This window comes from Mchenga conophoros, linkage group LG6, assembly GCF_057382185.1.
Source record: "Mchenga conophoros isolate Kocher_MC1m ecotype Shallow Benthic linkage group LG6, M_conophoros_male_GT1.1, whole genome shotgun sequence".
NCBI lineage: Eukaryota > Metazoa > Chordata > Actinopteri > Cichliformes > Cichlidae > Mchenga > Mchenga conophoros.
Window position 1 is genome coordinate 28509653 of NC_140531.1, and position 17379 is coordinate 28527031.

General features: G+C 38.5%; 1 pseudogene; it reads right to left on the reverse strand.

The window, feature by feature from the left end:
- Nucleotides 1–2278: 2278 nt before the first annotated feature.
- On the reverse strand, nt 2279–3886 carry LOC146572837 (GTP-binding protein Rhes pseudogene; annotated as a pseudogene).
- Between the last annotated feature and the right edge of the window lie 13493 nt (nt 3887–17379).

Below are 17379 nucleotides of genomic sequence, written 5' to 3' on the forward strand. Positions count from 1 at the left end.
GTTTTTGTGAAGCATGGAAAAGCATGAAGTACCCACCTGCAGTTAGTTTACAGTACTTCATGATTAATACTTTTACAGTTGTCATATGTGATAACGCACAATACTTAGGAGGAAATGAAATGCAGTCCAGTTAAGGAAGGGGAAAAATGATTTGTGGTTTTGGAGCCAGGCCGTTGAGATTTTCTTTTTTAAAATAAATTCTGCAAATAGAAATCTTTTGCAAGCATTGTAAAGTAAACTAGATGATCAGAATTTCAAGTGTAAAGCAGAAACTTTAATAGTGGATGCTGCTTTTTATTAATTAAAATTGAATATAGTTTTCAGTTTACTTTTTTTCAACATATTTCAAGCAAAGGCAAATTTATAAGTGTGTTACTCATCGAAACATGACATTTTCACATGCGGACACCACGTAGACATTTCGTAATCTTTGTGTTTCTGTCCAAGACCCTGAACTTGTTCTAAACGCCTCAGAGTCACTTCAATCTGCTGAGGAGCTTTGACCAAGTCTAGGAGCAGAGACGTGTTATTGGAAAAAGTCAGAACTGTTTAAATAGTCACCAACCCAGTAAATCTGATCATTTAGCATCAGTAAAGCATTCTCAGTGGGATAATAAAATATGTATATGTATTCTAAAGAGCCTAAGCTATTCCTTGGTGTAAATTAAAGTACAACTCCATGTAACAAGATGACAAAAGCACACACCTGCATGACTGTGAAGCTGTTAGGCCTCCCTTCCTTCGCAAATGAGCAAGAGCAGAGTGCGGAAGAATGTTTAAATGTGGACTGAAAGAGGAACTGCCCACAAACGTTTACCAGGCCACTTCCTCAAATTAAAACAGGAAACTTTGTTCAGTCTAATCTGAATGGGGGGGGGGTTGTTCGGACCAGAACTACAACTGTCTCCCAGTTGCATGTAGGGGAACCATGCACAGCTATTTCAGGAACTGCATAATGATCTGCGTTGTCACAGCTACACAGTAGTAATGCACAACTGTTCAGTATTCAAATGTTGTGATGCTAATGAGAGGCTTCATTTGTTTTGCTTAACTTTGTCTACCATTGTCTCAGGGGTGGAGACAGTAGTGCTGACCTTACTAACATATGCTAAAGTTGCTTTCATCTTAACACGTAGTTCCAGGAGACGTAAAGTCTTTTTTTTTATTTATTTATTTTTTTTATAGATTTGGCTGCAGGTGTTTTGGTGTCATACATAAAATCATTTTCCTCAATAGGCCTGCCTTAAATATGTCTGTTTTTAAAGGTTGTATTTAACCTGTATATAACCTTGTTTGCAGGTACCACAGTAAATATAGCGTACCCACATTGAGGCCTCAGTTAATGTAATGTGTGTTTTTCACCAGCAGATGGCAACAGAGGTCAGAAAATACTGGCAGGCGTGTGCAGTTAAGAAATTTAGAGCACAAATTGTGCTAATCACAATTGCTTTTACCGAATGTTCTCATTTTTTATTTTGTTTAAATCACTTGTCACAAGAAAATGAGTAACAAGAACAGTGAATACTTAATTTTGTAATTTTATGACTGCCCATGCAAAGGGAATGGTAGAGGGAACATGCTGGGGCCTCACCCAAAACAAACAGTCTTTACGGTCCTATAATGTATGCATGGCATTAACAAAGAGATGCTTCTAAGCTTTACTGCATCATATTTAACCATCTCATATTATGTAATTATACCTTTCAGTTTAGCTTTTTGTGTTATAAGAGGGCTATAAGACTCCAAAACATGTTCTAGAAAATAATTTTTGCTGTAAAAAGTCTTCTTTTTGGCTTCCAACTTTATGTATACACTACTTTTTATCAGCACGGTTTCTATTGTCTTTTTGCTTATTTTGTGACCTTATTACTACCTTATTCATTTGTAACCTCCTGACATCCTTTAATGTAAATAATAATTCTGGTGCTGTGGTTAACACTGTTGCATCATAGAAGGACAGCCCTGAGTTTAAATCCACTGGCCTGCTGGGGCATTTCAGTTTAAGATATGCATGAGCATTTTGAAATTGGCTGTAGCTGTGAATGGTTGTCTGTCGCTCTGTGTTAGCCTTGTGACAGGCTGGTGATTTGTGCAGGGTGTATGCCTATCATTCGCCCTATGAAAGGTGGTAAAGGGTCCAGCCCCTCTGAATTGCATGGGTGGAATAAAATTGACATTGTACTTCTTCACATACATATCAATGCTTATCTATTTTTCATGTCTTTAATTATGTACCTAGGTATGTTTATTTACAGAAACGGAAACATTTTCACAAGTGTTGCTTTTCGCTTTTATTACACATTAAAGACACTATTCCACATACATTTGTTAAATAAACAGCTAAAAAATATATGAATACATGTGATGATAAAAAAATGAAATTTATAAAAACAAGCATTTTGAATGGCCACATCAAAATGAAAAGTGCATTTATATTTCCATTTGACCACAGTTTTTTTTTAATGCAAGGGTAATGTTATGCTTAGTAGAAAATCCCAGTTAAAAAAAAATTCAAACAGTATCATGTGCTACAGGTGAATCACTAAGTTAAAAAAAAAATTATATGAGATATACAACTTTTGCAGTGACCACACCTGATACATATATACACATACTTCCCCTTAGTAAACAAAGGATAGCAACAGTCCAGATAGCTTAACATGAGGAAATGCAATAGCTTTACAGTGATCTGAACACCAGCAGCATGTCACCAAATAAGCAACAACAGCGTTACATCAAGTGCACATCTAATTCATTCTCTCCATTTAATTTTAGGTTCACAGATATTCATAAGGTAGCAGTCTGTTTAGGTTCGGTCTGTACTTATTTTCTTCTTCCTGAAGTGTTTTTTGTGTGTGTTTGTGTGTGTCCATAATCCCAGCCAGGCAGCTCTTATGATGTCCAGGTTTCTCTCTCGTTCTCTCTGTCCAGCACCACTGAGTTTCACAACATACCTTCCATATTCTCATCCACCCTGGCTTTTTGTGAATCAAAACACCATCTCCCCTCCTGTGACACTCACTATGACAAAATACAGCTGTTGGTCTTGTTCATGGGTGGCCGAAAATCGGTGTCTTTTGGAATGGTCTCCCTGCGTCGACGTAGTGCGGGGCTGAGGCGGCTAGGAAGGTTTGCCTGTTGCAGGAGCTCCTTGAACACTTCAACGACATTGGAATTTTCCTTTGCTGAAGTTTCCACATAACTGTTGTTCCAGTCCATCTCTACAGTTGATAGCACATCCTCGTTGGACACTTGACGCTCCTCTTCTCTGTCCACCTTGTTTCCCACCACCACGATTGGTGTGTACTTGTCCTCTTTGATCTCAAGAATCTCATCTCGGAGGCTCTTGACAGCCTCCAGTGATTCTGGGTCATCCACAGCGTACACCAGTGCGAAGGCATCACTGCTTTGGATTGAGAGCTTGCGCATGGCGGGGAAGGAGTAGCTACCGCTGGTGTCCAGGATTTCCACAGTGACCTTGACCCCGCCAATGTCATATTCTTTACTGTGCAGCTCCTCCACAGTACGCCGATGTTTGGGTTCAAAGGTGTCTTGGAGAAAGCGTCTGATAAGGGCCGTCTTCCCCACGCCTGCTGCTCCCAGAAACACTAGGCGCACGTGTGTCTTCTCCTTCACCTCCAGAGACATGTCTTATTTTTCTTTCTTGGCCCAATTGAGAAAAGAAAATGTCCCAAAAAGTGTCTTATTTAATGCACTTGCAAATATTAAACCTGTCAGTAATCTTTAACCTAAATATTTTCTCAAGGAAATCTCTCCATGTGCAGTTTGAAAATTCTTGTTCCTGAGCTTCTTTCCTTTTTGTTTTTTCACCTGATAGTTTTTAAGCTCCCTGTCGAAGCTGCTTATTGGGTGCTTCACTGTGCCCTAAACCTACACACACTGCCTTTTATGCCTGTTTTGGTGAGAGAGCTCAGTGGCCCACCCCTGCGATTGCAGCCAATCAGCTCAAGGCAGCCTGTTGAAGTACAACATCTTGACAACCAATGATTTCAGAGTATGTAAATCAGTGTAAAGGGCCACTTCAGGCAGAGAAAGGAGGCGCTATATGAGAGTGGATACATGATAAGCATAGCATAGAAAATATTGTCTGAGTAGAGCCTGATTATTATTCCAAAGAGTCGCAGAGTACTTCAGTGGAAGGAAGTAGTACCTCAGGTTTGATAGTATAAGGAAAGAAATGCACACAAATAATCAGGTAATTTATTTCATTAAGCAGCATTTTGACATTTTCTTTGGTTGCAGCACGATGGGCAGTTTTATCTTATCTGTTGTATTTATTCATCATAGAGTTCATCTTGATTAGACATGGTCATCCAATATATGAACATAATTTCTGATGATAAAAGCTCTGATGTCTTATTCACCATAAATTGCTATCAGTAACTCATTTGCAATAAATAATATAAGAATGCATTCGTAGAATGATAAACAGCCATCTCAGGTGATGAATTCATGGTGCATACAAAACGCACCATGAATTTTTTGCGAAACCAAACATTGTCCATAAGATCATCTTTACTTAAAATGAACAGAGGAATTGAAGGTCAGCTTTCAGGTAAGGTTATCGTTTGATTAGCAACAGCTGCCATTGCATATAATAATTTGGAAGTTGAGATAATAAACAAAAATCAAGCAAACAAAAGAAATGTGACTTAAGCTCCTCAGCCTTTATTATTCACTAGTGTGGCTATTACTAGCAAGTATGCCTCTAGCTGTCTAAGAATTAATCCTGCCTGCTTTCAGTTTGTTCCTTGGGTGTGAATCAGACTTGTGAGCCTTTCTAAATTCCCCTCCAGGAGATTGACATCGTCTCACAGCCTACCTGGTTTGTTAAGTTACGCAGCAGCGTGGAAACACGGCAAGCTCTAGAGAACACTGCAACCTGTCCCAGCTGCTCATATTTTTAATATGCACTCGTTTGCTTTCATCTGGGGACTGCTGTGTCCCAGAGCAAAGCGCTGTGGGAATTCAGCTGTGGACTAAAACAATGGGAGGAAGTCTGTGCTGGGGAATTTAAATTTGTAGAAACGCAATTTCACAGCTTGATTTGATCGCTTTCAGACGAGTCAAAGGTAGTTCAGTTAAATCACAAGATAAACTGTATCCTGTTGTTAGGCTCAGGTTGCTTTGTACGCATTGGATTGTATTCTTAAGAATACATTTCAGTGCATTAATAGTTTCTGAAATTACAAGATTGTCAGCATAGCAGGTGTTACTTGCATAAACTTAAATAGTGGTCTTCTTCAGGCTCTTGTCCTTTACTTTGTGTAGTATTTCATTTTATTGCTATAGTTATTAGATACTGTGTACAGTGTGCACTGTGTGCTAAAATACATCAATGACATGATCATTGCATAAAATATTTAACTGAGCAACAGCATACAGTTGGAGCATAAAATAAAAATATATTTAAACTACTCCAATCTAGACAAAAAACTTACTTAAGCGCTGTCATTAAGCACAGCTTTACTGTAAGTGTTGGCTTCTTGTTACAAGCCTTATGTATTAGAAAATGCAGTGGAAATATGTAAATTAAAAGTGGACCTCACACAACGTGAAGCCCTGCCCATTAATAGTTAACAAAGTAAATGAAAAGTGGCCTTCCCATCTGTTGCCTCTGGATGTTTTTTTTTTTGTGTACTTCATGTGCCATTATGTCTCACATCCCAGGCATTTTTCTATTTACGGTCACGTTGCCCCGTGGAGATGATAATGACCAGATGGCGTTGCCTGACGGACTGAAACGAATTCAGCTCTGATGTGTGTTAGCGCTGTTGTATACCATAGAACAACATAATGATTCCGTGGCTGTTCAGTCCAACGTGTTGATGTTTGTTTGATGCAGAAATAGCACTTTTGTTTTATCCTCCTGTCGTCTGAACGCTTTGATTTTTAGTTTACATGCAGTTTTCAGTGGCAGCTCAACAGGTTGCTTTGTTTCCACGAGCTGCGTCGTGACACTATTGTAATGAATGTGCCATTCTACTTCAGCTTATTTCCTTTTGCCCCAGTGGCAGTGGCACACAAAATTTATTGGAGTTACAGTTTGTTTGTTTTTTCCCTGTGCAACTAAAAGAAAACTAAGAAAAGATGCAGAAAAATGCTTAAAATATTCAAAGTAGTACACCTCTTTCTCTCTTTGTTGACATTGTCGTTCAAGGCTAATCGTGAAAATATTCTGTAACTGATGGACATCAACTGGAGCACCTCTTAGACAGGTCTATCAGTTTTTGTAAAGTGACATCTTTTTTGCATTTTTACCTCTGCACACGGAAATGGTGGATCAATAAAGGTGTAATTTGATCTGTAAATTTTTCCAAACTGCTTTGGAATTAGCCATTTTATACACAGTCCCCAATTTTCTGAGAGTCATTGTCAAAGTCTGTAATCAAGAAACAGCATCATGAAAGCAATTACACGGTTGACAATGTTCATCACCATGCTGATGTACTGGAGCAAAAACGTAACTGGCCAAAAACTTACTAAGACCTAAGTGTAGGTGAAGCTTGAACCAGTACTCGGGTGAATAACTGAAGTGCATTGGGACAAACACACACTTAGTCCAATTTCTTTTTTTCTTTTTTTTAATCGCTCTTCTTTTAATTCCATTGTAGTTAATTAGAACTTTTTTTAAGCAGGAAAAGGGTTAATATTAGTGTTACTAAAAAGAACAAAAATAAAACCTCTCAGGTACTTTTTGTTCAGATATCAGTCCCCGAACTGTCTTTTAGCCAAAGTCAATTATGATTAGTTTTACATCTTTATCTGAAACAGGGCTCCTTGAGGCTATGAGCCCCTTGTGTATTATTGAGAAGCATAGGCCCTGGCTGTGTGTATTGATAGAAAGTGGCCTGTGTCTTGGCCCCTCTGGCCTGATTGTCTGCACTCCTGTTGGAAATGCGTGCACTGCACTGCTGTCTTGTCAAGATGACATGAGATGATGGTCTTGCAATCTGACAGATGCCAAATATAAATGTTGCCCTATGTCATAGTTGACCTTGGCTGCTACTCATGCATCCTTTGCCTCTATATGTTCTTATATAAAGTGAGATGTTGTTGGAAAAGTCTGATCTTTCAATACTTTCTGTCATCCCTTCTGTTGCTGTGCTACTTGGCCCTAAGGCCATTTTTTTCCTACTAAAGAAGATATAAATCTTTAAAAGTGGATCGTCTTTAAAATATAATACGGCTCATTTGGACTATAATTGGCTCCAAATGAGCCAGTTGATGTCCAATGAGCCGTCGAACATTTATCAATAGACATTATGTTCTAAATAGCTTACTGTGGTAATTTTGTGCTTAGTCATATGCCATCCATCATAAACAGAACTGTGAAACTGGTTAAAGGTTTAAGTAGCACGGTTTATGCATGCTGATGATCATGATATTAATGCAGAGGGTTTGGTATTTTCCATGATTGCAGGTACTTGTCATGACAGCTTTCTGCTGTCACCATGAAATCTTTCCTCTGCAGCTGTAACACTGTGCTGATATTCTACTGTGCTGTGCAGTCAGAGTCGCACCTTGTTGAAGCAAATTGATTCGTGCATGTACAGTAGATGAGCAAATAGCAAGTAGTAAATGTTAATGGTAGAAATGATACCAACTTTATGGTCATGTTTTAACTTTATGGCCGCACAGCTGGCTTTGCCGCCCCTGTCATTTATTTCATGACTTCCTTAAATAGAAAGTAATCATCTGCCTTTTTTCTTTAGTATTTTCTGAGGAAAAAAGCTTTATTATTAAGGTGAAGTTATAAGCGTCTTGACGCATGCTCATCATCATCCAGGTAAGGAAATCTCAAAAAGTTGTCACTGTTCATCTAGGCGTCACTTGACTCCACGAAGAAGCCTCTTGGACGAGTGACGAAACATTTCTCCCACTCAAAATGCTACATCCAGATGAACAGAATCACCTTTTTGGGGTAAAGTTATAAGCACAACTAGCTGATGAAATCGTTTTTTAATTATATTTGACAATCAGGCTTGTTGTTTGTGCTCAAATATTGTAGCAGGCTATCCTCATTCAAGGACTGACAGGATGTCTCCCAGGATATTGTACGTCAACAGTCAAATCATCTGTATGGCTTGCCAACTACTATTAGGGTCATTGCATCTTTGTCAGTGTACAGATAGACATGCAGTGATAATGGTTATCACTACGTTCCACTGGTGTCTCATTCATGGCAAACACATCAGGACAGATTATTATGCACATATTTATCTATGTCCTTTGGCATAGCTAATGATAGTGTTATAATGGTAAGTTAAATTATCATAATGTAATATGTGTCTGAGTCATTTTAATTTTTGGGATTACTCCAGTATCTGTCTACTGATTTTGATTTTAAGGGATGAATGTGCTGGTATTGTGATTTTTGTTATTAATAAATGCTGCTAAAGCGCTCCAAGTACTTTTTCTGCTGATGGGGTGGGCATACATCGCCCTGCTGCTGTAAATACTCACTAAAGCTTGAGTAATTTACATCAGTTTAGTCATATGTCACATGTTGACCAAAGTGCTGCAGAGCAAATAAAATATCAGATAGTTAAATAATACAAATAATTGATAATAATAATAATAATAATGATAATCCAGTCTGGATGTAATAAAAGCCTGAATGACCTTCTCAAGGTTGCTAATAGAGAGAAATGTTTTAATGTTTTAACTTTAGTTTAACGTCTTAACTGAAAGTCACTGGCTTTAACAGCTGATTTGATCTATAAGTCAAATTGAAAAAAGAAGCAAAGATGACACCAAAATTGGGGATGTATGGGAAATGTAGCTGTCTGTTGGATAAATCACAAAGGTTATAGTTTTTAGGGAATTGTTTAAATCTGGATATAAAACAATCTATTGAAATTTTTTTTTAACGTTCTCTGGAACCATGACAGAAAGGGAAATCAGAATGACAATAGTGGTTAAAATAATGAATTGTGTTTGCTTTTTTTACTGTTACGAAGTAGTTTTCCTGTTTAGTTATATTTTTGAGCATTTTGTACTATTATATTTTTCTACTCGATGTAGTGAGATGCATAAAAGAGCAACTTTTTCCAGTGTGAGCTAGTGAGCTCTGTATTTGGTGGCTGTCTGCTCCTGCTCTGTGGACAGGAGTACGTTCTGGTGACGTACCCGGTTTTACTTACATTTCAGTTTGGTGACCAAATCCTGTAATTTGTTCTTTTCCTTATTAAAAGGTGATAGCAGGTTGCCCCTGTCTTTTAATTTAATTTGTAATAGAAAAATTATTAAAAACCTTTCATTTTGCCTCCCTGTCTTCTTTTTTCAACCCCCACTTTTTGCTGCTTTCCCACTTCCCGTGGACCTTAAACGTAACACGATGGTTAAAAAAGTACTACCAGCAGTAGAAAAAAGATGAAGTTAAGCTAATGAAAAACCTTTCAGAATCCAATTCAACAGCAAATAACCACATACTTTGTATAAGTCCAAATAAGTTGAGATTTATTGCTACACCAACCAGTAGGAGATGCCAAGCACCTACAACACAACAAAACTTTTTAAGTGGGAAAATCACTCTGGTTATATGACAGCTGTCAGCCCTGGATGTCATTTGGTTGTTGAAGCCAGCAATGTAGCTCACCCCGTGTCTTCTCATGAGGTTTGTTTATGGTATAAAATATAAAATGCTGGCAGAATCTGCCACTGTGGACAATTCACTTGAACACTCCTGTATCAGTCACATTTGGACACTCCCACAGTCAGTGACATACAGATACACACACTGTGGAAAAAGTGGCTCTTTCATGCATCTTGTAGGCTGTGCCGTTGTGATCTTTCTATTTTTGGGTTTCCATTTTTCCCCTGTAACTGCAGTGCGATTTAGGCCAGCGAAGCACAATATCATGTCTGGAGTGATTTTTCAAAGCACTGACTGTTACTCTCCTCTTTTCAAAACACTCTTACTTGGACAGATTAGGGTTGTTTCCTGAAGCTATGCACACTTCTTCAGCCTGATTTGTTCTCTTGTATGTTTTGGACATTATAACGTTGCGCTGAAATGGTTTTCTCTCCAGCTCCCATCTGTCTCAGTGTTTTGTGGAACGGCCTCAATGAATCTATGGAAAATGACATGTTCAGTGAAAAATGTGTATTTTTAGTGTTTCACTGATAAAACTTTATCTGAAAATCTGGGGAAAACAAAAAAATCCTGGTTCAGGTCACGAAAACATTTCTCACTTTAGGTTCATTCTCGTTGTGGATTCTCAGACTAAGTGTTGCACAAAATGTGCTCCTGCATAATCTACCCAAGCCAAGCAGAACCACTTGCAACAGCATAATTAACAGCTCCTTCTTGATTAGCACCTCAGTAAGAGTGTCAGGAAGGCTGTCACAAATCACCCGAGTTTTATTAGACACGCATCACAGTGGTCTGCAAACATAACAGCTGCTAAACAACATACTACCATACTATATCTATTGAGTATAATAGCTAACACAAACCACTATCTCACAGCAACAGCATCCTCTCAATCAACAAGAAAATCTTCAAACCAATTATGCACATGGCTATTGGATGTGGGAAGCACGCGTAGCGATATTGTATGCGAGTCTCTGTGCCTGGGGGTGAAAAAAAGACTTCATACAAATTATATTAATATCTCATTTGTCCCAAGCTACTGATTCTCTATTAAAATGTGTTGAGGTGATAAATAGATGTGGAGGATCATGGTGAACCACAGAGGATCAAGAATCCAGAAAATTAGGGTTCAGCTATTACTATGAAATCTTTTGTCATTATTTAAACCACAGAGAGGATTTTATTTTCTTACAGAGAGGGCAGCAGATTTCTGTGTCTTAAAGTAGGGGGATTAAAGCTTGGTTACAGGATACCTAAGCTACTGAAACACATTTCTGTTCATCTAATTATCCAGTTGATGATTACAAGAAGGGCTGGACCCTGCACAGATCACCAGCCTATCACACCCCAGACTTATTTATCCTATCATATTATACACAATAATAATTTTAATGGATACTGTTGCTTTTCTGATGTGTCTGTAATGGCGTTAATAGTATTTATTCAAGCCATCACAGGTAAACATTTCTGCAAAAAATAAAAATAAAAACAGTTTGAGTTCAAATTATTTTAACTGGAATAAATGGATAACAGTGCAATGACAGCAAAAGATGAATATAAATATTCCTTTATTTTTTTTAATTATAGTCATTTTTCCAGATTGATTGTCATTTGATTCTTTTTTTCAAATGAGGATTAGGGGAGAGCTGCAACCATCTGCACTTTCATGTTACAAAGCAACCACTATCTGTTATTACTGAGAGCTTCCTGCTGAAGGGTTTAACTGAATTTCAGTAAACCGATCAGTAAACTGATCAGCGCGTCATATCTCATTCCAAAATATAAATAGCTCAAATAGCGGTCCATAATCAAATATTTCAACATGTTATCTCTCATCCTCATAAATGTGGGCGTGCTGAATGCAGTCCACAGGAAACAAGTGAAACCAATTGAGCCGGCAGCTCAGTCAATGACTCACCTCCAAAAGTGTGGCTTAATGTATCCTGTTCTATAATCAGTTCACTGTTACAGCAGTGACTCAGCACCAGGATGTTTCTGACAAGCAGAACCCTGGTACCTTCTGCAAACACTTGCTGTGTGAATGTTTTTGTGTGTCAGTGAAACAGGAAAAAGGTAGCTAATGAGAAGTTTAGGTATTTCTGGAAATCGTGTGCATATGTCAAAACAATATTAGAATCATTTTAGTTTAATTATGTCTGTGAAGGTTCTCAGTCATCCAGGTCATCGTAGTCAAAGGAGCTTGCAAAGAAAAGCGTCTGGACTTCTTTAAGTTGCTTGAAGACGTTTCACCTCTCATCCGAGAAGCTTCTTCAGTTCTAAGGTCAAATGGTGGAGAGTCCCAGATATAAACCTAGTGGGAGTAACCCCCCACAGGGGGACAAAAGGACCCCCTGATGATCCTCTAATTGCCTGAGCCAAGGTGGGAAACTGGGCGTGGGTCCCAATCAGCCAGAGTTTCGGGTGTGTTCATTGTGAAACCTGGCCCCACCTTATCATGCGAATTCCTGAGGTCAGATGGCCCAGGATGTGAGTGGGCGTTAAGGCGTCTGGGAAGGGATCTCAAAACTGGATTATAGATGGCAGAGAGTTGGTGTCGTAAACCCCCGCCTCTGTTCAAAGATGGTTGCTCACAGTGGACATAGATGGCTTCTTTCACTCCTCTTTCAAACCATCTGATTAGGTGGGGCCAGGTTTCACATGAGAGGTGAAACGTCTTCAAGCAACTTAAAGAAGTCCAGACGCTTTTCTTTGCAAGCTCCTTTGACTTTTGTTTAATTAGTTCTGTTTTATTTACATAGCACCAATTCACAAGTACAGTTATTCAATTCATTTTATATTGTAAAGACTACAATCACATGACCCCCTCTGAGCAAGCAGCTGGTGACAGTGGGAAGGAAAAACACCCAGTTAAAAGGAAGAAACCTCCAGCAGAACCAGGATCGGGGGGGGGGGCAGTCCCCCCTGAGAAGGGAAAGAGAAAGGGGCAAAGAAAGTGAAGGGACAAAAGGCAAAGTATGGGAGAATGAGCCAGACTTTAAAAATTACTAATGACTAAATATAGTAGTGTTGTATAAAAACTTAGAAGAGATAAGCGTCTTCGCTTATCTCTTCTAAGCTTTTCTCTTTCTAAGTTCTCTTCTAAGAAACGCTCAGTGCATTATGGGAATCATTATGGGTAGGGATGGGTACCGGTGTCCGGTGCCATTATGGCACCGGTTCTGACATAAATGGTAGTAACCAGACCGAAAAGCAGCGCACATTTCGGTGCTTTATTTCGGTGCTTTTTTTCCCTGAGCTGTGATACACTTTAGATTCTAGCCAATCATTTTACGTTTCCGAGGATAGTAGGCGGGGCCAGGTACGTACGTTCTGTTAGAGCAGAGCTACAGATTAAAAATGTCCAAGGCGAAGCGGTCAAAAGTCTGGCTGTACTTCATAGCAAAATATGCAAACTCAGCAGCCTGCAACAAGTGCTTTAAACTGATACTGTGATACTGTCAAAGGAGGTAACACCTCAAATCCGATGAAACACCTGGCGACGCATAGCGTTTTTTTTAAAAGCCCAGAAATGCGCCGTATTTGATAGCTTGCTGCGAGACCTCACACCAAGCACATCTACTGCGGGTGGGTTGCCTGTTATGCAACATCCCCCAAAAACACGAAGAGGAGAGTCCTGGCCCCTAGCCCTGCCAGTGTAGCAGAAATGATGACGGATGATGGTGGCAGCAGCAGCCGTTCTTTTCTGCGTGAGTAGCTAATTTACGTTGAGTAGGCTAACCACGTTATTACATTAATGCATGTAAGGTGAACTAGCAAACATCATCATAGCTACATGCGGCTGTCCTCTTGTTTGATGGCAGATACTCCCTTCACCCTGGCTAAAAAGGCTAAAATGACCAAAGAAAAAGTGGAAAACAGTTAAACATGAGAGGTTTAGGACAAAGTTTGTTTTTTCCATTGATTAAGCACTGCTTCCAGCCAAGAGTGATACCATATATGCCCCATAGCTGCAGAAAAGGCTAACATTGTTATATTTTTACAAAAAACAGCTGAACATGAGAGGTTTTTGGACCAATTTTGTGTTCTCCATTCTTTAAGCACCGGTTTGAGCACCGTTTGAGCACCGGCACCGTTTCAAAAGTACCGATTTGGCACCGGTATCGGATAAAACCTAAACGATACCCATCCCTAATTATGGGTATAATGATGAACTGATACTTTGTTTTGAAGTGGGGCTTACTTCAAACAGCACATGCATACTCATTGAGCAGCATTAGGGCCAAACCTAAAATGCATCACATTTTAGTCTCTTAGGGAGTTTAACAGAACACAACAAGCAGTCTAAATTACTCCACTCAGTGTTGCACTACACACCTAAATGCATAGTTATAGAGTGGGGTTTACATCACTCAGCCATCCATCGATCCATCTTCTTCCGCTATATCCAGGGCCGGGTCCCAGGGGCAGCAGCCTAAGCAGAGAAGCCCAGACCTCCCTCTCCCCAGCCACCTCCTCCAGCTTATCCGGGGGAACACCAAGGCGTTCCCAGGCCAGCCGAGAGATATAATCTCTCCAGCGTGTCCTGGGCAGTGTTGGTCAAGTTACTTGAAAAATGTAATCAGTAACTAATTACTGATTACTTCCCCCAAAAAGTAATCCCGTTACTTTACTGATTACTTATTTTCAAAAGTAATTAATTACTTAGTTACTTAGTTATTTTTTAAAAACACGATTTACAACCTGAATAGGTGATAAAGCGATAGATCTTTCAGCCCAATTCTACTTTTTCTGCATAATCCATCATACAAAATGTAATCAAATGGAAAAGTCCCCTTTTTTAAACTTGTTTTATCAGTTTTAATCTTTTAACTTTATGCATCAAGCAAAAATTAAATTATATGCACCATTCTCTGACTTGAAGAAACTAGTTTAACATTTAAACCTATTTTCTGCACATTCCAGCACATAAAATAAAATATTTTTTGTGTTTACACTCAGTCTTTCAAATAGATGCAAGTAAAACACAGCAGAAAATAAATAAAGTCAAAGACTCAGCGGTCCTGTTGCTCTATTTTCACCTGTAAAGCAGGAGTGGGGTAGGCGGAGGTTTACCCTGGTGCAGGTGTGCCGCAGCGGTCAGTGGAAGAATCCGCGAGTTTCTCTGTGAATTTCCCATTACATCGTAGCACACTCGATGCTTGTTTAGGTGTTTTTTTCGCTGTAAAAAGAAGTTTTCTAATGTTTTTGTCACTTTTTATGGAACCAAATTCAAAATAAGGTCAGTACTTCCACACTTTAAACGCTGCATGCTCATACTCTCTCCCGCGCTTGATATATTATCCATTGTTGATCTGCAGACAGCTGTTGTCACGAACGTGGCACTAGCTTATTGTCATGAGACATTCTTGTAAAAAAATCATGGTTTTAGTAACGCAGTAACGCAGTTCCTATGGGAAAGTAACGGTAATCTAATTACCGTTTTTGCAATAGTAATCCCTTACTTTACTCGTTACTTGGAAAAAAGTAATCAGATTACAGTAACTAACACGTTACTGTCCATCTCTGGTCATGGGTCACTCCTTTGCATTGCTCAAAAATCTAAAATACTAAACACTTTAAAGGGAGGGAGACCATCTGTCCATTAATATGCATCCGTGAGCCTTTTTGGGCCACCAAGACAGTATGTCTCTTTTTTCTTTTTTTTTTAACACAGCATCTCCAGCTGTCATTGTTATAGGATTGCAAAGTTGTACAGGTACAGTATTTCAAAGTTTGTGCTCTATATATTTGAAGTAGTTTAGAATAGCAGTAAAGGATTGCAGCTTTTCACTTATGAAGACCCTTCAAACTTCTCTTACTCCAGGTATATTTCTATTTCCTTATTGTCTACCTGCAGTCTATGGTAAATGTTTTTGACATATTTTACATTTTAGAAATCTGTCATTGTGAATTGTGGTCCATATTTACCACGGGTTTGTGTAACAAAAAAACTTTCTGATCCAAATAAATTCCTTTTATTAGTGGAACTCTAGAGTTTTTAAATCACCCTAGCTTTCAGTTTATTTCTCTCTCGTTTAGTTTTTTTTTTTAGTGTATAAATCTGCATGTGCGCACATGTGAGTCAGCAGCTGTCAGTTTGCACTTGGCTCAACAATGTGACAGTTGGGTAATCAGTAATGCCACATCCTGTCAGATTCAACACAACAATTCCAAGGGTCCAAAAATTTTTCAAAAGATGCATTTTGAAATCTTTCCAAGCATTAATTCATTTGTTACTGATGCATTAATAAACTAATATGGTTATATATTATATATGTGCATGTTTATGGGTGCATTTATATTCTTAAATGTTTCATGTATTCCCATCTACAAGTGCAAACGTAGTCATGGCTCCTTTATTGCTGGCGATGATTAACTCTTAAATCTGTCTGTTAATCTCAAAGTCTGTCATGTTTTCATGATTTAATGAAGGAGAGGCAGCCAATGCCAGATCCTCCCATCAGGCTCATATGACACACAGAGAAGGACAGCAGTCACGCAGAGCTGGTTTTCAGATAGAGAAGAATCATATTAACTGTAAGTAATATTTATTGGCCAAACTCACTGAGATTCATAGACTTAAACAGAAGAGATAACTGAATTACTCATTTCAAAATTATTTTTTTATTGATATTTGACCTAATTTTGACTTAATGTCGCTGAAAAGGACAATGCCACTACCTCTCTTAGCCATTATCACTGGATGAACAAGCAAATGGGATCAATATAAGACACGCTGATTATTAATTAGCAGCTATGTGTGCAAGAGAGAGGTTATTATTATTTTCACATAGAAAAAAAGAGTGCGTTGTGTTTCTAGCTTAACTAGATACCCTAACTAAAATTACATAAGTCTTTAAAAATGTCAGTAATTAAAAACTTTTATACTGTTTCTAACTAGCAGTGCAGACCATTCAGTATGTGGAACAGATGCCCCTCAATTTTTTTTTTTTTTTTTTTTTGGTTTGTGCTTACTGGGAATTTCCATGCATATTTATTATGAAATGGGCCATATTGAATGTGGAAGAGAGAAGCTGTTGGTCACAGGCATTCAGCTAATGAGACTCAAAGGGTGGCATATTTTGGTATTTTTTTTAATATTATTTCTTTTCATTGCTTTCAGGGTTTAGATGTTAAAATGAGTTAGGTTGTGTGACTTTACTTCAAGGCCTTTTTCCAACCCTTATGCTTGACTTGACAAATCTGTTGTTTCACAAAACCTAAGTACCAATTTACAATTCTGGTTTGCAAATGTTGCGTCTGCATTCATGTAATTCTGTTTACTCTAATTTTTTAATACAATGATTTGCAAATCTCATAAACCTGTTTTTTATTCACGATAAACAGGAAACATATCAGATGTTTAAAATGGGAAAATGTAACAATTGTAGAAAAATATTAGCTCGTTTTGCCTCGGTCCATTTTAAATTAGCTTTGGCCCAGACAGAGAAGACAGCAGTGTTTCTGGGTCATGTTCACCTATGACTTAATCTTTGCATAGCATACCTTTAACCTGTATTTATGGATGGCACAGTGAACTGTGTTCACAGATGGTGATTTCTGGAAGTTTCCTGAGCCCATGCAGTGAATTCCTTGACAGCATTATGCCAAACTTTAATGCAGTGCTCATCTCAGGGCCCAAAGATCACCTGCAATGATACTGACTTTTCTGACCTACTAAAAATCTTGGATGAGCTTGAATCTCAGTGACCTTGACCTCAAAGTCAAAGGTTATGTTTACTAAAAATCTTGTGAATGCG